The following is a 9,185-nucleotide window of genomic DNA, read 5'->3' as shown; positions in this document are numbered from 1 at the left end:
TATTACAGTAAATGAACCCACAGAGGTCCGGGGTGGGGTTTCCATGTTCTCTATGCTACTACGTCACTGGCCGGGGTTTTCCTCACCGACGTTGGAGCATTGTTGCCATGTCCGCTTATTATAAGCGACTCGTTTCTAAAGTGCTTATTTGGGCTCGTTTCCTACCTTTTCAAGTCAAGGACCCCCAAATTAATATGTATTGTCTGCCCCATCTGAAAATATTTATTCCAGGCACTAGGCAGGGACCCCCCACACAAGATTTGTGTTGTTAAAATGTTTAAAAAAAAGTATTACACTTTTTTGAGCTTGTAGATTGGCTATTTTCAGATAGCCAACGTATCATGTCTAAAGTGCAAAGGGAGAGCTGGCTTCCTTTGGGCTTGTTTTCATAGACCTGGTTGCTTGTTTCTCTCTCGAAACCTGGCAACACTGCGTTAGAGCGACGATCAGCGGCGAAGCAACGGAGCGAGAGCAGCACAGATTATTACTGGCTACTGGTCCGCACCTCCTGAGAGGTGACGGGGCGCAGGGAACGATTCATTATTCTACCTAATAACAATAATAACATATCACCAAACAGAACCACGAGGACATCAATTTTGAGCGTTTGAACGTGTTAAACGTGAGGCCTGCCCTGGCCTGTGTAGACTTGACAAAGACGAGAGAGGAAGGAACCCATTCCGCCCAGAACGACCACTGCGCATATCTCCTCCTGGACAGGCTGGACATCATCGTAGCGAGGAATCCTGGTGCTGAAAGTCGTGTCGTAGCATCTAACCCACCCTAACAGGACGTCTACAGCAGTCAACCGCTACTGGGTATGCAACCTGTCTGTTTTTCCGACACTGTTTTAATTATTTAAACGTCTTGTCTTGTGTCCAAATGTGAAAAGGGCCGTCTCTTAAAGCAGTGGTTTTCAACCCTTTTCGTGTCAAGGATCCCCAAATTGACACATATTAGCCCAGGGACCCCCATTTGAAAAGATATGCCAGGGACTCAACCATTTTGAGTTCTTGGGGGTCTTAATCTACACTTTATCATCATCATTAGTGTTCATTTAACTCTGAGAGTGTACAAATGGAACCAAATGGATCCGTTAGGGTCCATTTGGTTCCATTTGTACACTCTCAGAGTTACAGACACGGGTCCATTTGGTTCCTAACTATTAATTAGGCTGCTGGGGACCCCCTGGAACCCCCTCAAGGACCACTGGTGGTCCCCGGACCACTGGTTGAGAACCACTGTCTTGAAGAGCTGTGACATTTTGCCAAATAATAAACCGTTGTATCCACCAGTTAACCATTTTAACCCCATATGGGTATTGACATTTCGTTTATTGTGGGGAAAGCTTTCACTGAATGTGTTGTGAGCTTGTCGATATGCTAATTTTCTGTGAAAGCTTTTCCCACAATACCGATGCTGGGGGTTTAAGTGGTTAAATGTCTTGTGTCCAAATATGAAAAGGGCCGTCTCAAAGGAGGTGTCACATTTTGCCAAATAATAAACCGTTGCATCCATCAGTTACATTTTACAGATGATCTCGAGGGTCGAGACGAGGGTCAGCTCAGAACATAGCAACATAAATGAATTGTCATTTACAGAGGAAGACCAATTACTTGTTTGCCTACAAGCTATAATTTCTAAGTCTCGCATGACTTGGAATGTATAATGGCCTACATCAGGGGTTTTCAACCAGTGGTCCTTGAGGGGATTCCAGGGGGTCCCCAGCCAAAGTAATAGTTAGGAATCACCCTTATATGTCTGTAACTGGTTCCATTTGTACACTCTCAGAGTTAAATGAACACTAATCATGATGATACAGTGTCGATTGGGACCCCCAATAAACCTAAATGGTTGAGTCCCTCGCATATTGGTCCGTGGGCTAATATGTGTCAATTTGGGGGTCCTTGACGCGAAAAAGGTTGAAAACCACTGGCCTACATATAAATATGTGGTATCATTCTCCACGTGACGTCACTATCTGTTGCTTGCTGTCAGGCTCTTTCAACATACCGGTAGTTAGATCATACATAAAACCCTTCCTCTTAAAGCTGTTGTTCCTGGCTGCCCGCCACTCCCCTCTGCTCAGTGTTTGGTCTGAGAGGCTGAGCAATGCATTGTGGAATTGAGGCCGGGATATTAATATCCTCATGCCATTGAAACTGGATGATGATGGCATTGTCGCCCGAAACAAGAGAAGTAGGGTACTTGACATATCCGAGTCAGATTGGGCAATTTACTGAACCATACAACAATGGCTGGAACATTTAGCTACAGATATGGGGGATTATAAATTGAAACAGCGAATGAGCCACCAAGGGGCTCACATAACAACATGCTGTGCCTGTTCATGAACTATATAGAGCCTATTGATCGCAGTCTCATCACAGTTGTAATTTTATATGGCTATTGGCGTAACTGTAGAATGTACACCACACAGCACTGTGTAAAAAAAGAATGAAAGAAAGAAAGAGAGACACTACCTGGCTAAGTAGGGTAGGTAGGCTGATGTTGTCTGAAGACTTAACAAATAGCCTAGCTTAAGTAATATTTGGAATTTAGTCTACCAAGTGAATGGTTGACCCTCTGTGGGAGTTGTTTTGTTCTATTATTGATTATAATGACATCATTACACCTGTGGAGTAATGTATCTAATTATTGTTGCTTAAGCTTCGCTCCCTACCATTCTCTCCCTGCTGTAGTAACAGTCAGACACATCAATCTTGTGTTAGTATTTAGGTGGAATGGACCTTTGGCCAGGTTGGTCTGCACTCACTGGCGAGACAAAGCAGCAAAGACCTCGATCTCCAGGCTTTTATTTACTGAGGCTCTGACTATTCAGTTCTTGGCTTGGGACTGGGACACTTTATTTGAAAAATAAATTGTACTCCCTTGGGGGTTCCAGGGGGTCCCCACCAAAATTAGTTAATATAACGTCACAATCAATTAACCACTTTATCCATATTTTTGGCTTTGGCTATTCAAAAATAACAGATATACAAGCATAGCGTGGCACAAAGTGACCCGCTATGAGCTTGTAGATCTGCTATTTTTGGAAAAAAAATGGTGATTTGAATATATATATTCTTATAGAATTCTTTTAAACTCAAATCATTGCTTCTGGAGGTCCCTAGCACAAAATATTTTCAGATGCGCGTCCGCGGCCATATACATATCATTTTGGGGGTCCTTGACATGAAAAGGCTTGAGAAACACACTGAATCATAATAGGCATATTTTAGAAATGAGATCACAATGTGGCGTTCTCCAAAGCGGATGATATTATGTAGCGTTGTGAAAATGACCTCTTTCTTCAGTTCCTCTTGCTTCTGACATGTGCTATTGTTACCAATACCATGACCTCATCCACAGTAGCTTTGTGTTCCCGTGTCAATACAGCATTCACCTTACACACAATAGCCGGGAATTTCAACATTCCATTGTCAGGCATAGGCGGACACAGGCCACAGTAAAGCTTTCCTCTTTGAAATGTGAGTACAATTTGTCTAGTCATTGTTTGATTCTGCCTGTAATTAACCCTGTTCATTTGTATGGATAGACTTTTAACCAATCAGTTGGCCTTCCCCAGGGTCTCTCAGTCAGGAAAGTGTGTGTGTGTGTGTGTGTGTGTGTGTGTGTGTGTGTGTGTGTGTGTGTGTGTGTGTGTGTGTGTGTGTGTGTGTGTGTGTGTGTGTGTGTGTGTGTGTGTGTGTGTGTGTGTGTGTGTGTGTGTGTGTGTGTGTGCGTGCGTGCGTGCGTGTGCGTGTACGTGCGTGCATTTGACCATGTGCCTGTATATTCTGTACATGTTTGTTTTTACTTTACTTCACATTTATTACATGTATTGACCATTATTGTAGTTTTTATTATAAAATAATGCAGTAAATGAAGCTACAAAAACAGATTAGTTCCATAAGTGCATGATGAAGCAGTGTGGGCTCCAACAGTAATCAAATCCACAATGAGCTTGACAAAGCATGGTGTCATCACTAGGGCCGCAGCGAGAGACCAGCCCTTTTGCTAGTCTCTTCTTAGTAGTCTGTGTGGTTCCATCTTGTCTTCCCATGCATGTTTCTGCACATCTGTTCAAGCATGTGCATTCAGTCATAGTTTGACTGTGTGTGTGTGTGTGTGTGTGTGTGTGTGTGTGTGTGTGTGTGTGTGTGTGTGTGTGTGTGTGTGTGTGTGTGTGTGTGTGTGTGTGTGGTGAATGTAGGTGTCAGGGGTTCAGGGAGGACTTCTCTTCGCCACGGTAGTGCCTGCAGGCTTGACATTAAACATTCAACAACTCAGCAGTACGCCTCCCAAACTGTCCTCTAATTATAGAAGCTCAGCCTGATTCTCTACCTCCACCTTCAAATGTCTCGATCTGAACTCAGCCTGTACTTTCGGCATGTACTTTCTGTGTGTGTGTGTGTGTGTGTGTGTGTGTGTGTGTTTAAGAGAGAAATGTATAGAGATACAGCTGCCTCTTTTACGCTAGATTTTTGCACAGTCATTTTAAAGTAGTTTCTCATCGCCTTCCTTCGATTGTGAGTGTTGGGTTGCGAGACAGGACGATCTGGCAGAGAGAGGAGGGATGATGTACAATATGTCACAGAATAGATGCCAACCTGTTTGAATCAGGAATGGAAAAGTACTGTCTTACGAACACTCACAGTCAGGCAGAGAGTATTATTTACCTGTCTGTTCCTGGATATCTACCTGCATCTTGTATACTGCAGAGTGTTCTGCATCAAATGTCTAGTTTATTACAATATTAGACTAGAGAGGTGGAGAGGTGACACATGGCATAAGTTGTGAATCAGATCCAATCATAAGTATCTCTTTGTGGTTTTAGACTAAACACTGTCTGTCTGCCTGTCTGTCTGTCTGTCTGTCTGTCTGTCTGTCTGTCTGTGTGTGTGTGAGAGAGACGTGTAAAGCTTCTTGGGCTTTTGGCAATTGTTCAATCTAGGCTATTTCCTCAGAAAAACGATGAGCAAGCACTGAATGTGTAAACACCACACACACACACACACACACACACACACACACACACACACACACACACACACACACACACACACACACACACACACACACACACTCAGCACACACACATACTGTAATCGTCAGATCTTTCGTTTCTGCCCTCGAGCGTGGTGACGTGGATTCCAGGGAACAGCAGGCCGGTCAGTCTTTCTACAGAATGCGGTTGCTATCAAAGTTTCTCCTTTTCCCATGAACTCATCTTCCCTCTCATTACCACTTATGTCTGGTATCTGACACAAAAAACACTTTACAACCACTTTACAGTCCCCCAGATACAATAAATTAACAAATAAAATTTGTCTGGGGAGTGTTTATTCAGTATTTACTCTGTGGTTATAATCAGGCATCCAAACCTTGGAGCAGAGAATCCCCACTACCCAATTACATGTTGTGTTCCATAAAGTTAATTATGAATATTGAGTACAAGGAACAGAACCATCTATTCCTTAAAGTTCAAGTTGTCTGTCTGTCTGTCTGTCTGTCTGTCTGTCTGTCTGTCTGTCTGTGAGTGAGTGTGGTTAGAGAAATATGCCCATATGGACTTGCCTGGCGTCAACACGAATCGTTCAGGCAATGGTTTCTGTTGAGTGTGACGTCAGGCCAGAGCTCGATCAGCGGGAAAGAGTGAGAGAGGGGGAGGGAGGAAGGGAGGATGTGTGTGGGGTGAGACCAGAGCTCGATCATCGAGAGAGAGACAGAGAGAGGGAGGGAGGGAGGGACAGAGCGAGAGGGGGCTGACAATGCCGTGCGAATGTGCTGACTACCCGGCACTTTGACTTTGATCAATGTGTTAAGGCTTCGGTACCCATTGGGTTATTGCATGCCCCCCCCAGCTCACTCTCACTACTCTACCCAGCTCACTCTCACTACTCTCCCCCTTTATCCTCTCCTCCCTTTCTCCCCCTCTATCCCTCCCATCTCCTCTCCCACTCTACCGCTCTCACATCACACACAACAGAAACCGTTGCCTTACAACGTCAATTTGACTGATGTCAAGCATTGACCAATCTGGGAACCCATTGGCAAAAAAAGGGGGAAAAATGTTTTCCTTTGAATTTGTCACAGAGCTCTGAATCTGTCTTGAGGCATTAACTATTGACTAACAACGTCGTCGACTACGCTGTCAGTAATGGAACGGCAGGCATATCCATATCATATCATATTTGTCCAGACCACTCACTCACAGACAGACAACTTATCTTTCATATCACATGTGTGTTTGTGGGGGGGGGGTGTATTTAACCCATTAAAGCATCATCAAAGTGTCATTTTAGATTTTAGCGTTGGCTATTCAAAAATAGCAAATATACAAGCTCACAACTCGTCACTTCGTGCTGCGCTGTGAGCTTGTACATCTGCTATTTTTGAACATCATTGGCACAAACAAGTTTGAGAACTATTGATTTTGAAGGCAGGCATTTGTAGAATCGGCCTCAGGTCTTAATGGGTTAATATTTCCATGGTGACTGTATGCAGATCACGGCTCCCTAGACTTGACTGACTTACAGTAAATGAAGGAGAAGAGACGAAGAGCGAGTCGCTTGGTTCAGCTTTCCCCTTTCATTGGCCTCAGACATGACGGAAGCGACCTCCATGATGGATTTGTCTGCTCAGACAGCTGTGACTGATGGGACATTTGGAGGTGGAGAGGTAGAGAGAGAGAGTCAGAGGGACACTTAGAGAGGGGGAGAGAGGTATTGAGAGAGAGAAGTTGCAATTGCGTGACCAAAGCCCGTAAGAGCCCGCTGAACAAACAATCAGCTAATTGGATGGGGAGGTGGGGTGTGTGTGTTTGGGGTGGGGTGTCCGTTGGCCTAGTAGTGGTTAGTGAGACAGTAACAAAAACTGCATATAGCCTCTCTTCTAGAAACAGCTCAATTGTGTCCTTATTATGTAAGATGTAAGACACTGACCTGTATATTGTGTCCAGCTGCTAAATAGATAATTTAGTATGACATACATACTGTATATGACCTTTGAGATGAGGTCAGCCCTAGTTAGTCTTTCCTACTGTGTGTGTGTATTATATACTGTATAATATATATACTAGAGGTTTGGGCCCTGACACCTATGTCGCACCACTGATCCGACTGATTATGCCCATATATTATGTTGATCTCTGTATCTGTCAGTCCTTGTCCCTTTTATGGCCATGTATGGAGATCTCTGTATCTCTCAGTCCATGTCCCTTTTATGCCCATATGGAGATCCCTTGATGTCATCAGTGTATGCCCATACACCGGCTGGCCGGTCCTCCCCTGATGTCACTCTCATGACGCACTTAGGAGAAAAGCACTATATAAATGCAGTCCATTTATGCAGTCCATTTACCATGCAAGAAGACTATCTATTCTGCTCAGACAGATACAGGAAGGTTGGGAGAGATCAACGTTGTATGGACCAACTGTGTGTCTCTCTGGTCAGAAGAGGTAGCTACGGTTGCTAAGGGCTTACGCTGTCGGTCCATTTACTAATACTGTAGCTAACTTGCTCTACTGCTAATGACCATACCCACTGCATTAACCCCTCCCTGGTTGAAGAGGGGACCACCTGTTCTGCCCAGAGGCTGCAGCACTGTGTCCCCGTCTTCCAGATTACAGCCAGGGGTAAGAGGTATGCTAACAAACAGGCTAATTAGCTTTGCCATGCCGTCTGCCAGCATCTAGCTCCATGCCTAGTAGTTACCATCATGTCACAACAGAGTCATCAGTCAGGAAGTTTGGGTCTTTGGTAGGGCAATGCCTCCGTGATGTAATAAGGGAACTGCTGCTGCAAGACGGAACAACAGCTGTTACTGGAGCCTGGCTATGAGACATGGTTTTGGTGGCTTGTGATGAAATAAAGGAAAGTAAACAAAGGAGCTTTTTGTATGGTCAACGGTGGAAGTTTTGAGGTTAGAAAATCCACCCTGTGATTAAAGACTTGCAGATGTCGTTGCTGTCAATGTAGAAAAGAACCTGTGTTCCAATGGATTCAGTGTTATTTAATCAGTAGCTATTGTACATTCATTGGTTAAAATTGTATAAGACACACTTAACCACTTTCAACCTGGCATCACAATTGTGGACGTGTCATTGTAGGCGTCGCAAATGCCATCCATTGCGAGCTTGTAGATCGGCTATTTTCACTATTATTGCGTGACACTAGTAGGGCATTAATTCATATAAAATAAAACATAAAAATGAATATGACTGATATGGAGATGCAGACAGCGATGATATTCAATCCCATCAGCGGTCAGTTTGAATAATAGGCTATGGAAACATTTAGTAATACCCTTGTCTTTTGCCTACCATTTGCCGACCTAATTTCTCCTGGGTGTTTAAATGATAGTATAAAGGAGCACCAGAGATTATCACATTAGTCTTTTCTTCTGTACTCATCCTCCAACATTGTGACGTGTCCCTGGAAACCACTAGTAACCAGAAGGTTTGGTTTGGTTTGGTCTTGTGTGTGTGTGTGTGTGTGTGTGAGACAGAGAAACATGTGGTTTAGGGCAGTATTTAAAGTGATGAACCTGGTTGTGTAAGAGCAATCATCAGTCAAAGTGGCACACCTGTAGAGCTCAGCTAATTGCCCTAGAGCATGAGTGTGAGAAAGACATGTCTGTATCTGCATCTGCATGATTACGGTTGTTTACGATAGACGCTGCTTGGTGATGCACATTATGTGCGAGTGTGAGAGCATCCAAATGTATGTCTTCTGAATATTTGTGCAGATTTGTTGTACATATATGTTCAGATGTGTTTGTGTGTGTGCCTGTCCATGTGTAATCTGAGTTCCCAGAGGTTTTTGCCAGCTCTCCTCTCGCATACAAACGGGAGGGGCGAGGAAACTTCTGGGCCAGAGCCCTGGTATTTGTGGGCGGGATGTAACTTACGCTCTGAATCTGAGCGGACACGCCTCTCACCGGTCTGAGAGCTGTGCAACTTGTCTAAACAGTCCGACGAGAGGCAAACAGCAGTACACAACAATGGCGGCCGCAATTTCTCAAGGAGAAATTGCTTCCCGTCGCTCCTATTTACATGCAAAACCCACTGCATGTGGATCCCGCACCCTTTTCTTCATTGGCTGTTGATTTGAATCAGAACGCAGTGCTGTCCAGGCTCTGAGGCGAAGTCTCCCAGACTAGTCCATGTGTGTACACCTCT

The 9,185-nt window shown here is 44.3% G+C and overlaps 1 protein-coding gene across 1 annotated transcript in view; it reads left to right on the top strand.

The window, feature by feature from the left end:
* The first annotated feature begins 453 nt into the window (after window positions 1-453).
* Window positions 454-9,185, top strand: part of rnf19b (ring finger protein 19B) — a 34,775-nt gene continuing 26,043 nt past the window's right edge. The window contains exon 1 of the mRNA XM_084079621.1: window positions 454-818. The gene's annotated coding sequence lies outside the window, so the exon portion shown is untranslated. The remainder of the gene's footprint in view (window positions 819-9,185) is intronic.

The sequence above is a fragment of the Gymnoscopelus microlampas genome, assembly GCF_963454915.1.
Source record: "Gymnoscopelus microlampas genome assembly, chromosome: 15".
NCBI lineage: Eukaryota > Metazoa > Chordata > Actinopteri > Myctophiformes > Myctophidae > Gymnoscopelus > Gymnoscopelus microlampas.
The sequence above is the reverse complement of the archived record's forward strand: the minus strand, read 5'-3'. Positions and strand labels throughout refer to the sequence as shown.